Consider the following 12,911-nt stretch of genomic DNA (forward strand, 5'->3'; position numbering starts at 1 on the left):
GGTGAGTACCATTGCTGGGGTAGTATCTAGACAGGACCAATCTAAATTGACTCCTGGTCCGTGGGTTGGTGGTGCCCAGACTCACAAACGAAGTGTTCACCTAGGTGGATACGGGTCTTGATGTGTCCCTTTATGGGACCGGTATGTTCCGTACTGTTACAGCAGTGCATCCAGTAACTCTAGTCTGTTCCGTTCTCGAGAAAATCTGTTCTATTTCTGTTCTCAGTATTTCAGGTAATATTCTGTTCGAACTGTTATTTATAAATGTTCTTCATGTATTTTCCTGTTGTGGTATGAGTGCGATGTGATTTCGTGTTTTTATTGTGTATTGTATTGTGTCCAGATTACAGTTCAGTCATGCCGCTCTTTTCCAAGTTACGTCAGTTAAAAACTAGAAAGGGTCTGTTAGAGGAAGCGGTTCCTGTCCCGCCGAGGGACAGTCCAGGTCACTTTATGTATCAGAAACATGGCATAAGCGCCATAATGTATCTAGATTTATGGGTAGAGTATACCAAACAGTTAGAAGAAAAGTATAGATGGCCCGTATCGGGTACATGGGATGCCGAATGTATCATGCGAGTAGAAGAAGCATTATGGAAAAAGAAAGCCAGACAGTCACAGAAAGATGCCATCGAGTTATGGCGTAAAGAAGCGCATAGAAGAACGGAAAAGGAAGTCAGAAAGTCAGAGTTAAGTAGAGAATCCCAGGAACGAGCCCAAGAAAGAGAATTAATCGAGATAGGTGAACAAGTCAAAGCCGAACAGTCAGACAGACAGAGGCATGCCCTTATTAAGGGTATGTATCCTCTCCTTGCCGAAGGTGTGCCAAAAGCGACCCCAGAGGCATCCAGTAATTTCCCGCCACCATTAGTTCCGACCAAGCTACGTCACAAACCGACCGCAGCTGATATTTTTATTTCGTCCTATTTGGACGACACAGTCCCCGAATATGCCAATCCTGTTCGCGCTCCGCCAGTCCCTGTAAACCAGGTAATTCATGTTCCTCCAGACACCGGAGTACCTGTTACGGTACCCCCGGTCCAGCCTATAGTTCCACTTCCCACTCTGCCAGGACGTAGAGCCTCAGTAGACGACTCCAGTCTAGGGGCCGCAGGAGGAGCTACTCCTCAAACCCCGCCGCCACACAAGCGTTTATCGGCACTCGAATTGCATGCTCAAGCATCACAGCGTACTCCTAAAAGTAATAAGTCTGTTACAGAAATCAGGCAAGCCCTTAACGAATGTGTCTATGATCCAGTTCCAGGCGAATATACTATGGTTTTATATTCCTTACGTGTAAGGAGAGTGACCGAGTATCTAGTCACCTTACCGAATATGAAAGAAGATCTAGACAGAATATATCGTTTCATCCGTACAGGGGATGATCCAGAAAGTATTGGCGAGATTATGTCTCAAAGGAAAGCCGAGATTCAGCTCATGATATTAAAGTTCCTGATCAATTGTCTAATAAGAGAACAAGATTACCCGTCTAAAGATCCCGCCGAAATGAGAATCCTGACAAGGTGGAGTGATAATATAGCCGAGGGTAAGCACAAGACCGTCAGTGCCATGGAGAGTATGTACAAGAAAATTCGTAAAGAAATAATAAGGTTACACGAACAGCGTAAAGCAGCACAAGTAAGCGAGAAAGAAAGTATCTCTGATCCTGAAGAGGAAGACGAGAATCCCGCCAGAATAGCGTATGTAGGAAAATCCAGATTCCCAGATCGCCATTTACGTCTAGAACACAAGTCTATTTTTCATCATCCAGCACCAGAGCAAGGTTCTCTAGAACAAGTATTTCAAGCTACCGATCACATTCTGAAATCACGAGTCGGTTACAGTGAATTAAGTACCATGCATGAACAAGAACTAGCCCGATCAGCAGTCCGATGGATTACTGATTCTACCACTTTTCCAGACGAAATAGTGGCACAAATGTTTCTGAAACTGCCCCCAGCCGAGCAACGACTGGTGGGTATGTATATGATCCAGCACCTCATTACTCTGTATGAGGGTCAACATTCTGATCCAGGCCCGTTACACGATGTCCTGAACGAGTTACTCCAGTATAGATGGAGAGGTCTAGGTACCGATTTAATTAGTGTCATTCTAGAACAGCGCCACAAATATAGAACGTTCCTGAACCCGCATTTTGTTCATGTCTCACCCCCAGAAAGTAAATCATTTTACATAGACAGACAGAATCCGTTACGAGAAGTCCACCCAGTCCAAGGGGCGGGTGGCGTAATGCAACGAGTGTTTGTATACACTCCAATTTCAAAGATGGAACTTCTTGAAATGAAGAAATTAATTCCCTGTCATGACAAAGATCCAGCAGGGTTCCATAGAGAATTAAAAGACATGCTCCGTATGGGAGAATACACTTACCCAGATATCATTAAAATGTTAAAGGTCCTGTTACCCGCAGGGGTGTATGAAAAGTTAAAAGAAAAAGAATGGGAGGTGGGAGAGAAAAAGATCGATTGGACAGCTCTAGAAGCTGAAGACAAGGCACGAGTACCAGGTACCGGTCTTGGAGATAAATGTAAAGAATTACCAGAATTATTGATTCAAGTTTTACCCAGATTATTGACAACTAGGAAGGAAGACTGGGATGCAATCTCAGCCTGTAAACAGAAACAAGACGAAGATATTAGTGATTTTTATTCTAGATTCGAAAAATGTTTCAGTATTAATAGTGGTCTCAAGACAAGTAGTGAGTCATACCCTCACCTTTTCGTTACTAAATTAGTCGAGAATTCAAGTCCACAAATTAAAAACCGAGTTCTGAAAGTCGAAAGCACCTGGCAAGCAAACACCCCGTCCCAGATGCTCCAGATGCTCCAGTATCACCAGAATAGAATCAGGGAAGAGCAAGAACACGAGAGAAAACGTATGAAAGATACGAAAATGAAAGTGCTAGTTGCACAATCTATTCCTCAAGACAGTCAGAAGAGGGGTCCGAATCAAGCCAGTCATCCTGCAGCTCCCGTTAAAGGGAACTGCAATTATTGTAAACAGCCAGGTCATTTTATAAACGAGTGTGCAGTTCTGAAACACAACATAGCTACTGGTAAGACTAAAGAAAGACCACGTCCGCCTAGACAAGAACAAGTTTCACAGATTCCTCAGTCACAGAATGCACAACAGACAGTTTCCGCACCGCAGCCTATAGCTGCAACACAGCATGTTACATCGCAGATGTATCAGTATGCACAGTCTGAGTATCCAGAGTACCAGTCATATTCATGAAACAGCCTAGAGAGGGAGGTAGGCTTGCCTCTCATCGAGATACCTGTAGATCAAGAAGGTCCCTATGTTCACAGTCAAGTATTAGGGAAAGACAGAAAGTTTTTGATTGATACAGGGGCAAGTAGGACCACAATTAGTCATGCCGAAGTTCCAGGGGCTCCGCTCTCAGGCTCAAGAAATGTTTCCCTTGGATTTTCAGGAAAACCAATAGTTAACGAGATATCAAAGCCAGTCACTCTAGAAGTAGGTCCATTGTCCCGTACTACTGATCTGTTACTTACTAAGTCATGTCCAGAAAATCTATTAGGCATTAAGACACTGAAAGAGTTAGGTGCAGTTATTTGCTGTTCCCCAGAGGGAATACGTCTGTTCCTACGTGACTTTAAGGGTCACTATGTATTACGAGATTTTGATTCAAGATTGTCTAATGTTCCACAGCACTTATGGGCGCAAGGTCCAACTGATGTAGGTTACATGCAAATCACACCCCATCGTGTGACTCTCAAACCAGGTGTAGTGTTACCACGAATCAGACAGTACAGATTGCCACCTGAGGCTGTAGCAGCCTTATCCAAAATTATTGACGAGCTCATGGCTCAAGGAGTAGTTGTAGAAACTGACTCCAATGTATGTAATTCTCCGATCATTCCAGTCATGAAACGTACTGATCCGAATGCACCCCCAGTATATCGATTAGTGATTGATTTACGAGAGCTTAATAAATGTATTATTCCTCAGTACCCAGTTGTCCCAGACATTTCTTCCTTGTTAACAGCCATTGATTCCGAAGCCACGTTCTTCACTGTTATCGACCTCAAGAATGCATTTTTCAGTGTCCCTATTCATCCAGACAGCCAGTTTCTTTTCGGATTCTGTTTAAATGGAAGGAGCTATATGTTTACACGCGCTCCTCAAGGTTTCACAGAAAGTCCTAGTATTTACAGTCAAGCACTTAAGAGACAACTAGACAATATTCACATGCCAACTGACACTGCCCTGCTCCAGTATGTCGATGATCTACTGATCACTGCCCGTTCTGAACGTGCTTGCGAGCGAGCATCCCTTACAGTTCTGTATTTTCTAGCCGAGATGGGGCACAAGGTGTCACCTTCGAAGCTTCAATTCTGTGTCCAGCAAGTGGTATACTTAGGACACTTGCTGTCCAAGAGGGGTAGGCAGTTGACACCCGACCGTATCCAGTTAATAGCGAGTCTTCCCCAGCCCAGAACCCAGAAGGAGGTACGTGCTTTTATCGGCCTTACTTCTTATTGTAGACAATGGATTCCCCAGTATGCATTTCTAGCCAAGCCACTGATACAGTTAACGACACAGGAGGCAGCCGTAGCGACTGTCCTCCCTTGGACATCTGACCATACACTTAGTTTCAATGAGTTAAAGAAAGCCCTATGTCAAGCTCCAGTTCTAGCTACACCGAACTACAGTAAGCCTTTTACACTTTTCGTTACTGAACGCGAAGGTACAGCATTATCTGTTCTTACACAAGATCAAGCAGGACAATACAAGCCCTGTGCTTATTTTTCGAGCACATTAGATCCAGTCGCCCAGGCGTTGCCTGCGTGCCTCAAGTCAGTTGCAGCCACAGCACTAGCTATCAGACAAAGTGATTCCATAGTTTTAGGACATTCCCTGACAGTACAAGTCCCACATTCAGTAGAAGTTCTTTTAAACCGAACACAAACTCAGCACTTGACAATTGCACGTTTAACAGGTTATGAATTGACACTGTTCCAGCCTCACATAGTAATCAGACGCTGCAACGTCCTGAATCCTGCTACACTGTTACCATCAGTTAATTCAAAACCAGACCCACATGATTGTGTGGAAGTAGTTAACATTACGACTAAGCCAAGACAAGACCTGACAGACATTCCGTTACAAGATCCTGACCTGACACTTTATGTGGATGGTTCATGTATGAGAACTAGTACAGGAGAACTAGTCGCCGCGTATGCAGTGACTACTGACACTGAAGTTATTGAGACACACCGTATTGATACCCTGTCCGCTCAAGCAGCAGAGCTAGTCGCTCTGACACAAGCCTGTATACACGCCAAGAACCTGAAAGTTAATGTTTACACAGATTCACGTTACGCATTCGGAGTTGTACACGACTTCGGAGTGCTCTGGCAGGAGAGAGGTTTCATGACTTCTCATGGAACCAAGATTCAGCATGGTCTCCTTATTCAAGCCCTGTTAGATGCCATACATTTACCGACATCCATTGCTATCATGAAATGCAAAGCACATACGAAAATTACTGACATTATTTCCCAAGGTAATGATCTAGCAGACCGCACAGCCAAGCTTACAGCACAGACTCCAGACATTCCAGTTAACATGACACATACTCCAGATCCGACTAAATGCATGACAGTTAAGGACCCTACACAAGATGTCATAGATATACAGTTACATGCTACTCCCGATGAAATCAAGAAATGGTCTGAACAAGGAGGGGTCCAGACAGATCAAGGATGGTTAACGAAGGGTAGAGCCACATGGTTTCTCCCCGATTCTATGGTTCAAGTCATTATCAATACCGCACATAGTCCAGCACATTTAGGAGAAAAAGCTATGTTAGACAGTATCCAGAACATTTGGTTCAACAAGCATTTACGAGCTGCAGCCAAGCAGAAAGTCCGTACCTGTATGATATGTTGTCAGTTTAATCCAGGTAAAAGTGTCCCGGTGGAACAAGGTGGTTTCCAGCCCCCTGACCACCCTTTTGAGGTCCTCCAGATGGATTATATTCAGATGGAGCGATGTCGAGGTTTCAAGTATGTCCTTGTAGTGGTATGCGCTTTGTCCAGGTGGACAGAAGCATATCCAGTCCCAGATTACACAGCCGCGACCACTGCCAAGCAGTTGGTTCGTGAATTTTTCCCTAGATATGGACTCCCTAGAGTCGTATATTCTGATAACGGCCAGCCATTTTCATCTGAACTCATGAAACACGTTTCCCTGTTGTTAGGGTACCAGTGGAAGTTTCATTGTGTACGCCATCCTGAAGCAGCCGGTCTCGTAGAGAGACATAATCAGACTCTGAAAATCCGCATTGCAAAAGTCTGTAAGGACAAAGGTGTAGACTGGCTAGTAGCTCTGCCGGTCGCTTTATTTTATATGCGCATGGTCGCACATTCCAGATCAGGTCTGTCCCCGTACGAGGTCGTATTCGGCCGCCCCCCTAACATGTGGGGTACTCCTAGACCCCGAAGTATTACCGATGTTTCATGTAATATGCTGACAGATTACCTAGCTTCCTTGATGTCTGCCCTCAACTCATGTCGTTCACAGGTTGCCGCCGCATTTCCAGACAATACTGAGGTGGCACCGCACGAGATCGTTCCAGGCTCCCTTGTGATGATCAGGAATTTTGACAGATCAAGTCCGCTGGAACCACGTTGGAAGGAGCCACGTCAGGTCCTCTTGACCACCCGAACTGCCGTCAAGTTGGAAGGCAGGAAGGGGTGGGTCCATCTTTCTCATGTAAAACTTTTCAATGGATTGAAATCAGTCTCCAAGAACATTTCCAAGGATTTCCAGGATTCGAAAGATTGCCAGAACATTGTTTTAAAGGACTGTCCCGCACAAGACATTATTACAACCCCTCCCTTGTTAGAGAAAACTCCGCAACAGGAGTATAAGCTCAAATTAAGGTCTAGTAAAATAAGTCAGTCAGTTTGATTGTATAAGTCCTCCCCTAGGTGAAACGGTTAGACTGTTTCTGACATGTATAAAATAGACCCCCATAGTGAGAGAGTCAGTCAAAGTTCAATCAAATGTATCGTTTTTCTAAGTTTCATATTGTTTCTCAGCATAATGATTTCCTGCACTAGTTACGCACTTTTCCTGTGTTTTCCAGTTCCTCATGTAAATATGTCTGCTAATGCTACAGTAGAGCACACGTTTAGTGATCTGCCTCCTCACGAATATTCTTACCGCCTCGCTATGCGCAACAACACATTTATCCGTATGTTACATTATTCACACCAGACCAGCAATGCCACTAATTGTTGGGTGTGTGGTCGACTCCCCCCTTTCCAGACACCGAAGGGAGTTCTGCCACTTTTTCCTTATCCATTCTCACATAATGGTTCGTGTGGAGCATGGTCCACGTTAACGTCATCCTCAACAGATATGTCTTTTCTTAACAGTACATGTTTTCCAGACAAGAAAGGTCTCCCCCACAGAACAGGTTTAGATCTAGAAAATGAAGTATATAATTTAGGAAATTATTCGTCAAATTTCATGGTCCTGAATGTTCAGTCTGATACTACTCCAGACTTACCTGCTATTTCAGTACTACCAGTCAAAGGCGAATTATGTGTCCGTAGTTATGGTTCTGTACACGTAGGCCATAGTGAATGTACTACTGTTATCAAGTATAGTGACAGTGGGAAATCTATTTTCAAAGCTTCACGTCATTCTTATTTTATTTGTGGTCAAACTGCATATGTTCGTCTGCCCCTCGATTGGGAGGGAACTTGTTACATTGCTTTCCTACTGCCACCTGTTTTCCTAGCCCCATCTGATTATCACAGAAACACACATCTAGTACACATTAGACATAGAAGGGAGTCCCCAATTGTCGATTATACTGAAACTACTCTAGAACAGTATACAGATTTCAATAAAGGTTTCTTCTTCTTTGTAGGACCTGTCCAGAATAGTAAACTGATCCGTAGGTTAACAAGAACCCTTGAAGCTGTAGTAAATGAGACTGCCTCTGCTCTAGGTAACCTAACCGAAGAACAATCTGCTATGAGATTTGTCGTTTTGCAAAATCGTCTCGTCCTTGACGTCATACTGGCCGATAGGGGCGGGGCCTGTAGAGTCATCGGATCTAGTTGCTGCATTTTCATTCCAAATAACGCGCCGTCTGTTTATTCAGCTATAACCAGACTCCATAAAATTGCCCATCTGTTACACCAAGATCCAGGCACCTGGACATGGTCCGGTTGGTTCTGGAATATAATTTCCGCATGGGGATGGAAAGTCCTGTCTCTTCTAGGTATTGCAGTAGCGATCATATTTAGCTGCTGCCTCTTTATACAATGTGGCCCTGCGATTTGCAGCATGTGTGCTACCTCTTGTATTCCTAGTCCCAAGCCCCGTTCTAAATCCCGTTCCAAGACAATTCGAGACGAGCAAATGGTACTGTATGAAATGATAGATGGTATCATGAAAATTGATGTTTCCTGATGGAAACGTAGTGACAAGGAGGGAATGTGGAAAAGTAAATTTTGCCATGTTCTGTGTCCCTACGCCTCATCCATCATATGTTATGTGTGCATGACCAATATGCATATGTTATTCCCCATGTCCGATTAATGACGCAATTATAGTTGTGTCCACCTCTGGTATGTCATTTTCCAGTCCTCGTGAATACTACGAATATCAGGCCTATGTAAGTAATGTTGCCACGTTTCTCAGTGTGCACGTTATTCCATTATAAAGTCCCCGTTTCCAGGCCTCAAAAGGGCCCGGACCACAGATTCAGCTCCTGTTTCCTGAAAGCCTCGCTGAGGAGCGATACAGCCCCCACCTGTATCCTCGGCCCTTCACTTACTTCCTGCCTTGCAGTGCCCGGTGCAGCTTGGCTCTGCCTCTGAGTCTGCCAAAAGTATGTTATAGTTCCAGCTATCAGTTCAGTCCTCCTCTTCTGCATTCCTAAGCTACTGAACTGCATCAATAGTTTCCGTCATTGTCTAGCCTACTCGGCTCCACGTTAGAGAAATACTGTATTAATGGTCATTTAATATTCCTCATCACGCACTTCATGTAGAATAATGCATGGTCCAGTCTTAGAGTCAAGTTAGCTTCTCCCCTCATGACTTCTAGTTCATATCAACATGTTCCCTAAACATCAGATACCAGATAGGGTTTAGGTACATGTCGCTCCGACCCTCCAGACTTTAGTCTCTGCTCCTAACACAGAGTTCGTAGCCCCCAGCTTCTCCTAGTAACACGTCATTGCCAGTTTTCGCGCACCATTAGGTTAGAGGTCCCGGCTCCTTAGGTAGCCCCCTCCTATGTTTCCGCCCATTCATGACATATTCTGTTACGTTTGCATCACATGTCTATGTATACTCCCAGTTACACCTCTTTTTACTGTTATCTTTCGCGACTGCTACGCGTCACGCCTTCTGCTCCACCCACTGCTACGCCTACTGCAATGTAATGCTATGTGTTCGCGCTATGTATATATGCCTGTGTTTTGTTATTGAAAGTTAGCGCGCTCATCCCAGACCTAGCCCCAGCAGCTGCTGGGCCTCTTTTCCCTTGTTGGGCCCCAGTTGTCCTGCTGGGCCCTGTCATTCTGTTCCTATGCAGGTTGTCCTGATCCTGTCCTTATGCTGTAATAAACCTGCAGAAACTCCTACTACCTCGAATCTTGACTCTTATTTTATTGAGCTATCTGTTATGCTATAAGTCTAGTCAAAAATAGGGTATTATTTATTTATTTACCACAGGTGGCTTCCTACTCCAGATGTAGTACTACCTTCCTTCTTAGGGCGCCCATGTACACTGCGCACAAGAGAACGATGCACCTTTTATCCTCTTTTGACACTTGACCATGACCGAATTTACGTTATTCACCTTGTCGGTAGATGTTCCACCAGTGGCATGTGTCTCCCTGTGCTTGCCTTGCTCTCACAGAGTGCTTCTCTCTGCTCTGAGGAGCCCTTGTACTCTGGTGCAGGTTTCCCAGGGAGAGGGCTGTCCCGTTCCACATGTACAGTTGAGAATAAAGTTGTGACACGTCACCCCTCACTGCTCCAACATTCAAGGAATCAGCAGCGGACGGTGCCTACCACAGTATGCACGATGAATTAATGTTTGCTTCTCGAAGCACTCCAGAAACAGTGGTGTGGGGGCATGTATGTAATAATACATGGTCTCACAGAGGCTGAACACCCCATACCAGGCTAGAATCTGTAACTAAACATCCAGCTGCCTAGAGTCCCTACCTACTAAAGGGCGGAGTTCTTCTTCGTTCCAAACCCAAGTTGGCCCCCCCTGCAAAGATTGCTTATGGCTCATTCTCAATCTATCGCGGCTCCAGATTTTTTGGTGCATCAATGGGCGCTCTACATCAAAAATAAATCTATATATAAATGGTTTGGAGATCAAGTTTTGCAACTTGCTAACTTCCTCGCCTCAGGGTTTGTTGAAAGGGATGTTTAAGCTACGCATTTCCCTTCCTTGGGGTCACCTACTTGAGTGAGGAAGAGAAGATGTATTTTCCACAGTCCATAAGATTATTGTTCTTAAATTGCTTTTGTTTGTTAACATATTTGATGGGGAGAGATAAGTGTGTAAAAACACCAGAAGGGTAGTTACTTTGAAGGATTATGGTAGAAACAGTGCCTTTTTTTCCAGAAGTTCCTTTCACAGACATCTAGGGTTTGGATGTTATTGTAAAGGCCCCCTATTTTAGCCCAGTAAGCGATGAGGCTATATAGGGTCCTTTTTTCTTTCGATTAGGTGGTCCTTGGGTGTGGTTTCAAGATCGAACCAGACATCTGGATTCTATGTATAGAGAGGTATGAACCACCTAAAGATTTTCCACCTCCAAGCAAAACTTCCTCCATTGGCCACTTGTTGGGTGCCATCAACTGTTGATGAGTTTTTTTTTAGTATTTTTTTATCTAGAAGTTTTTATTGTCAGATTATTAACCCTGCAATAGGATCGTGCTGCCTCTGGTTGAGCTTGAAGAGCAAACATTGTCCCCACCATCCAGTTTGAATTGTCGACACCCAGTAATATTGGCACTCAGAGCTCACTGATTGCTGAAACATCTTTTGAGGCATCTAGAACCCCACTTTAAAGGTCACTGACAAATAAGGACACACGCAGAGCTGCTTGTAAGCGTCTTTGCTTTATGCCTCTAGAGGTAGCAAAACGTTTACTCAACCAGTAAGGATATGAAGACGGTCCCAAACTTCGAGATACATCGCCTATAACTGGCAAGGATTGTCAAACTTGGTATGGAAAAGTTTGATGTCTTCCAATTCAATATACTACAAAGGTGAGAGGCAGAAGGTTATAGTCAGCAAAACCCGTCCATCCCCGGAAAACATTTAATCGCACCTAGATTGAATTGCTAGGGTGTCTGTATTCAAAGAACATAACAATGTAAAGGCTGCTAGTCAGAGGCATACATTGTTGTGGTCTAAGCACATCGACACACTAAACTATTCCCAGGGCCGGACTGGGAACCAAAACCGGCCCTGGTAAAGCGCTCGGCCGCCCCCTCCCCCAGGGGGTTGAGGGTGCCGCCGAGCTCTTTACCGGGGCTGGTTTCGGCCGATTTTGTTACAGGGCCGAACATATGCTGCAAAAACGGCCCAGTGCCCGCTACGGCCAGTCCGGCCCTGACTATTCCCTTTAAAAACACAAGCAGTGCATTTTATTCATTCAGTGAAAAATACACGTTGATATCTTGGTGCTTGTTTTAAATTGTTTTCTCCGAGTGGCTCCGCAGTTAAAGTATCCTTTACGTGTAAGGGGGGCACCCGTGCGTACGTGTGTGTTATTTACAATAGCTGAAAGTGTTCTTTCCAAATGACTAATGTATGACACCATTTCTTATATTTGTTGCTTTCATGTTGGACTGAGGCAGACAGAACACGAGTCTGAAATATTAAAGACAGGGCATTAAGTGGGCCGGGTCTCACCGGTTCTGAGCACCGGCAGTTTTTTTTCGCGGGTCTCTATCGGGCTCTGTTTTGTACCCTGGCACAGGCGGTCCATTTTTTTCCAGACTGCAGTAACAGCAGGCACATGGATGTGCGCTGCTCACACTGCTCGCTTCTCACAAGTGGAGAAGTTACAGCATGATGTCATTCCAGGTGAGCGTGTAAGGGAAGGGAAATCCTTTAAAGAGAGTCATTTTCTCTCTGCATGTCCCTGCTCTTTTTGATACTCAGGAGCAACAACATTGTTGTGGTGTCACCAGGGCTTTAAGTGGAAGGTTCTCAATATTATATACAAGCCATAGTTGCTGCTTCTTTATCTTATGCAACTAACAACCACTGGCAAAGCCAATAGTCCTGACTTGTTGAATGTATGATGCTACTTGTATTACATATCTGGATGCAATGACAGAAGCGGCAACATACAAGTCGGGCGGCACACTATGCTAAGCACAAATTTTTAGCTTAAGTATTTTTTAAGCCACACCCTTAATTACACTGGACTCGCCCCTTTGAGAGACCCCCCAGTTTTTTCATTCCACTGAAAGCCCTGATTAAAGATAACATTTAGACACTGAATCTAAGTGAAGAGGTAAAATCAGATGCAAAAACTTCCCGATGGGAATACTGTTACTGCACAGTAATGCTTTTACCCTAGACCGTTTTTGTACAGGATTTTAAGTTGTTCATCAAGAAAACTTAATAAATAAAAAAAATAAAAAAAAGTTTTTCTGGTGCAGATGGGGCATGACATATGAGGCTAAGGCCATCACGACCTCTTAAAGCATTCTCTTCAATTATTAATTTGTGTTTAATCGTTGTCTGACAGGTATATACATGAGCATGGTGGTGGCTGCAGAGATATGCCGTCAAGAGCAATCAACTCTGAATGCAACTTTTGGACAATGCAATGCAGACTTTAAAATAATAACTCG

General features: G+C 44.2%; 1 protein-coding gene across 1 annotated transcript in view; it reads right to left on the reverse strand.

Moving 5' to 3' along the window:
• The window catches only part of REEP2 (receptor accessory protein 2), a 131,331-nt gene that overhangs the window by 54,441 nt on the left and 63,979 nt on the right, over positions 1 to 12,911 (reverse strand). The window lies entirely within an intron of this gene.

Source organism: Lissotriton helveticus, chromosome 7 (genome assembly GCF_964261635.1).
Source record: "Lissotriton helveticus chromosome 7, aLisHel1.1, whole genome shotgun sequence".
Taxonomy (NCBI): Eukaryota; Metazoa; Chordata; class Amphibia; order Caudata; family Salamandridae; genus Lissotriton; species Lissotriton helveticus.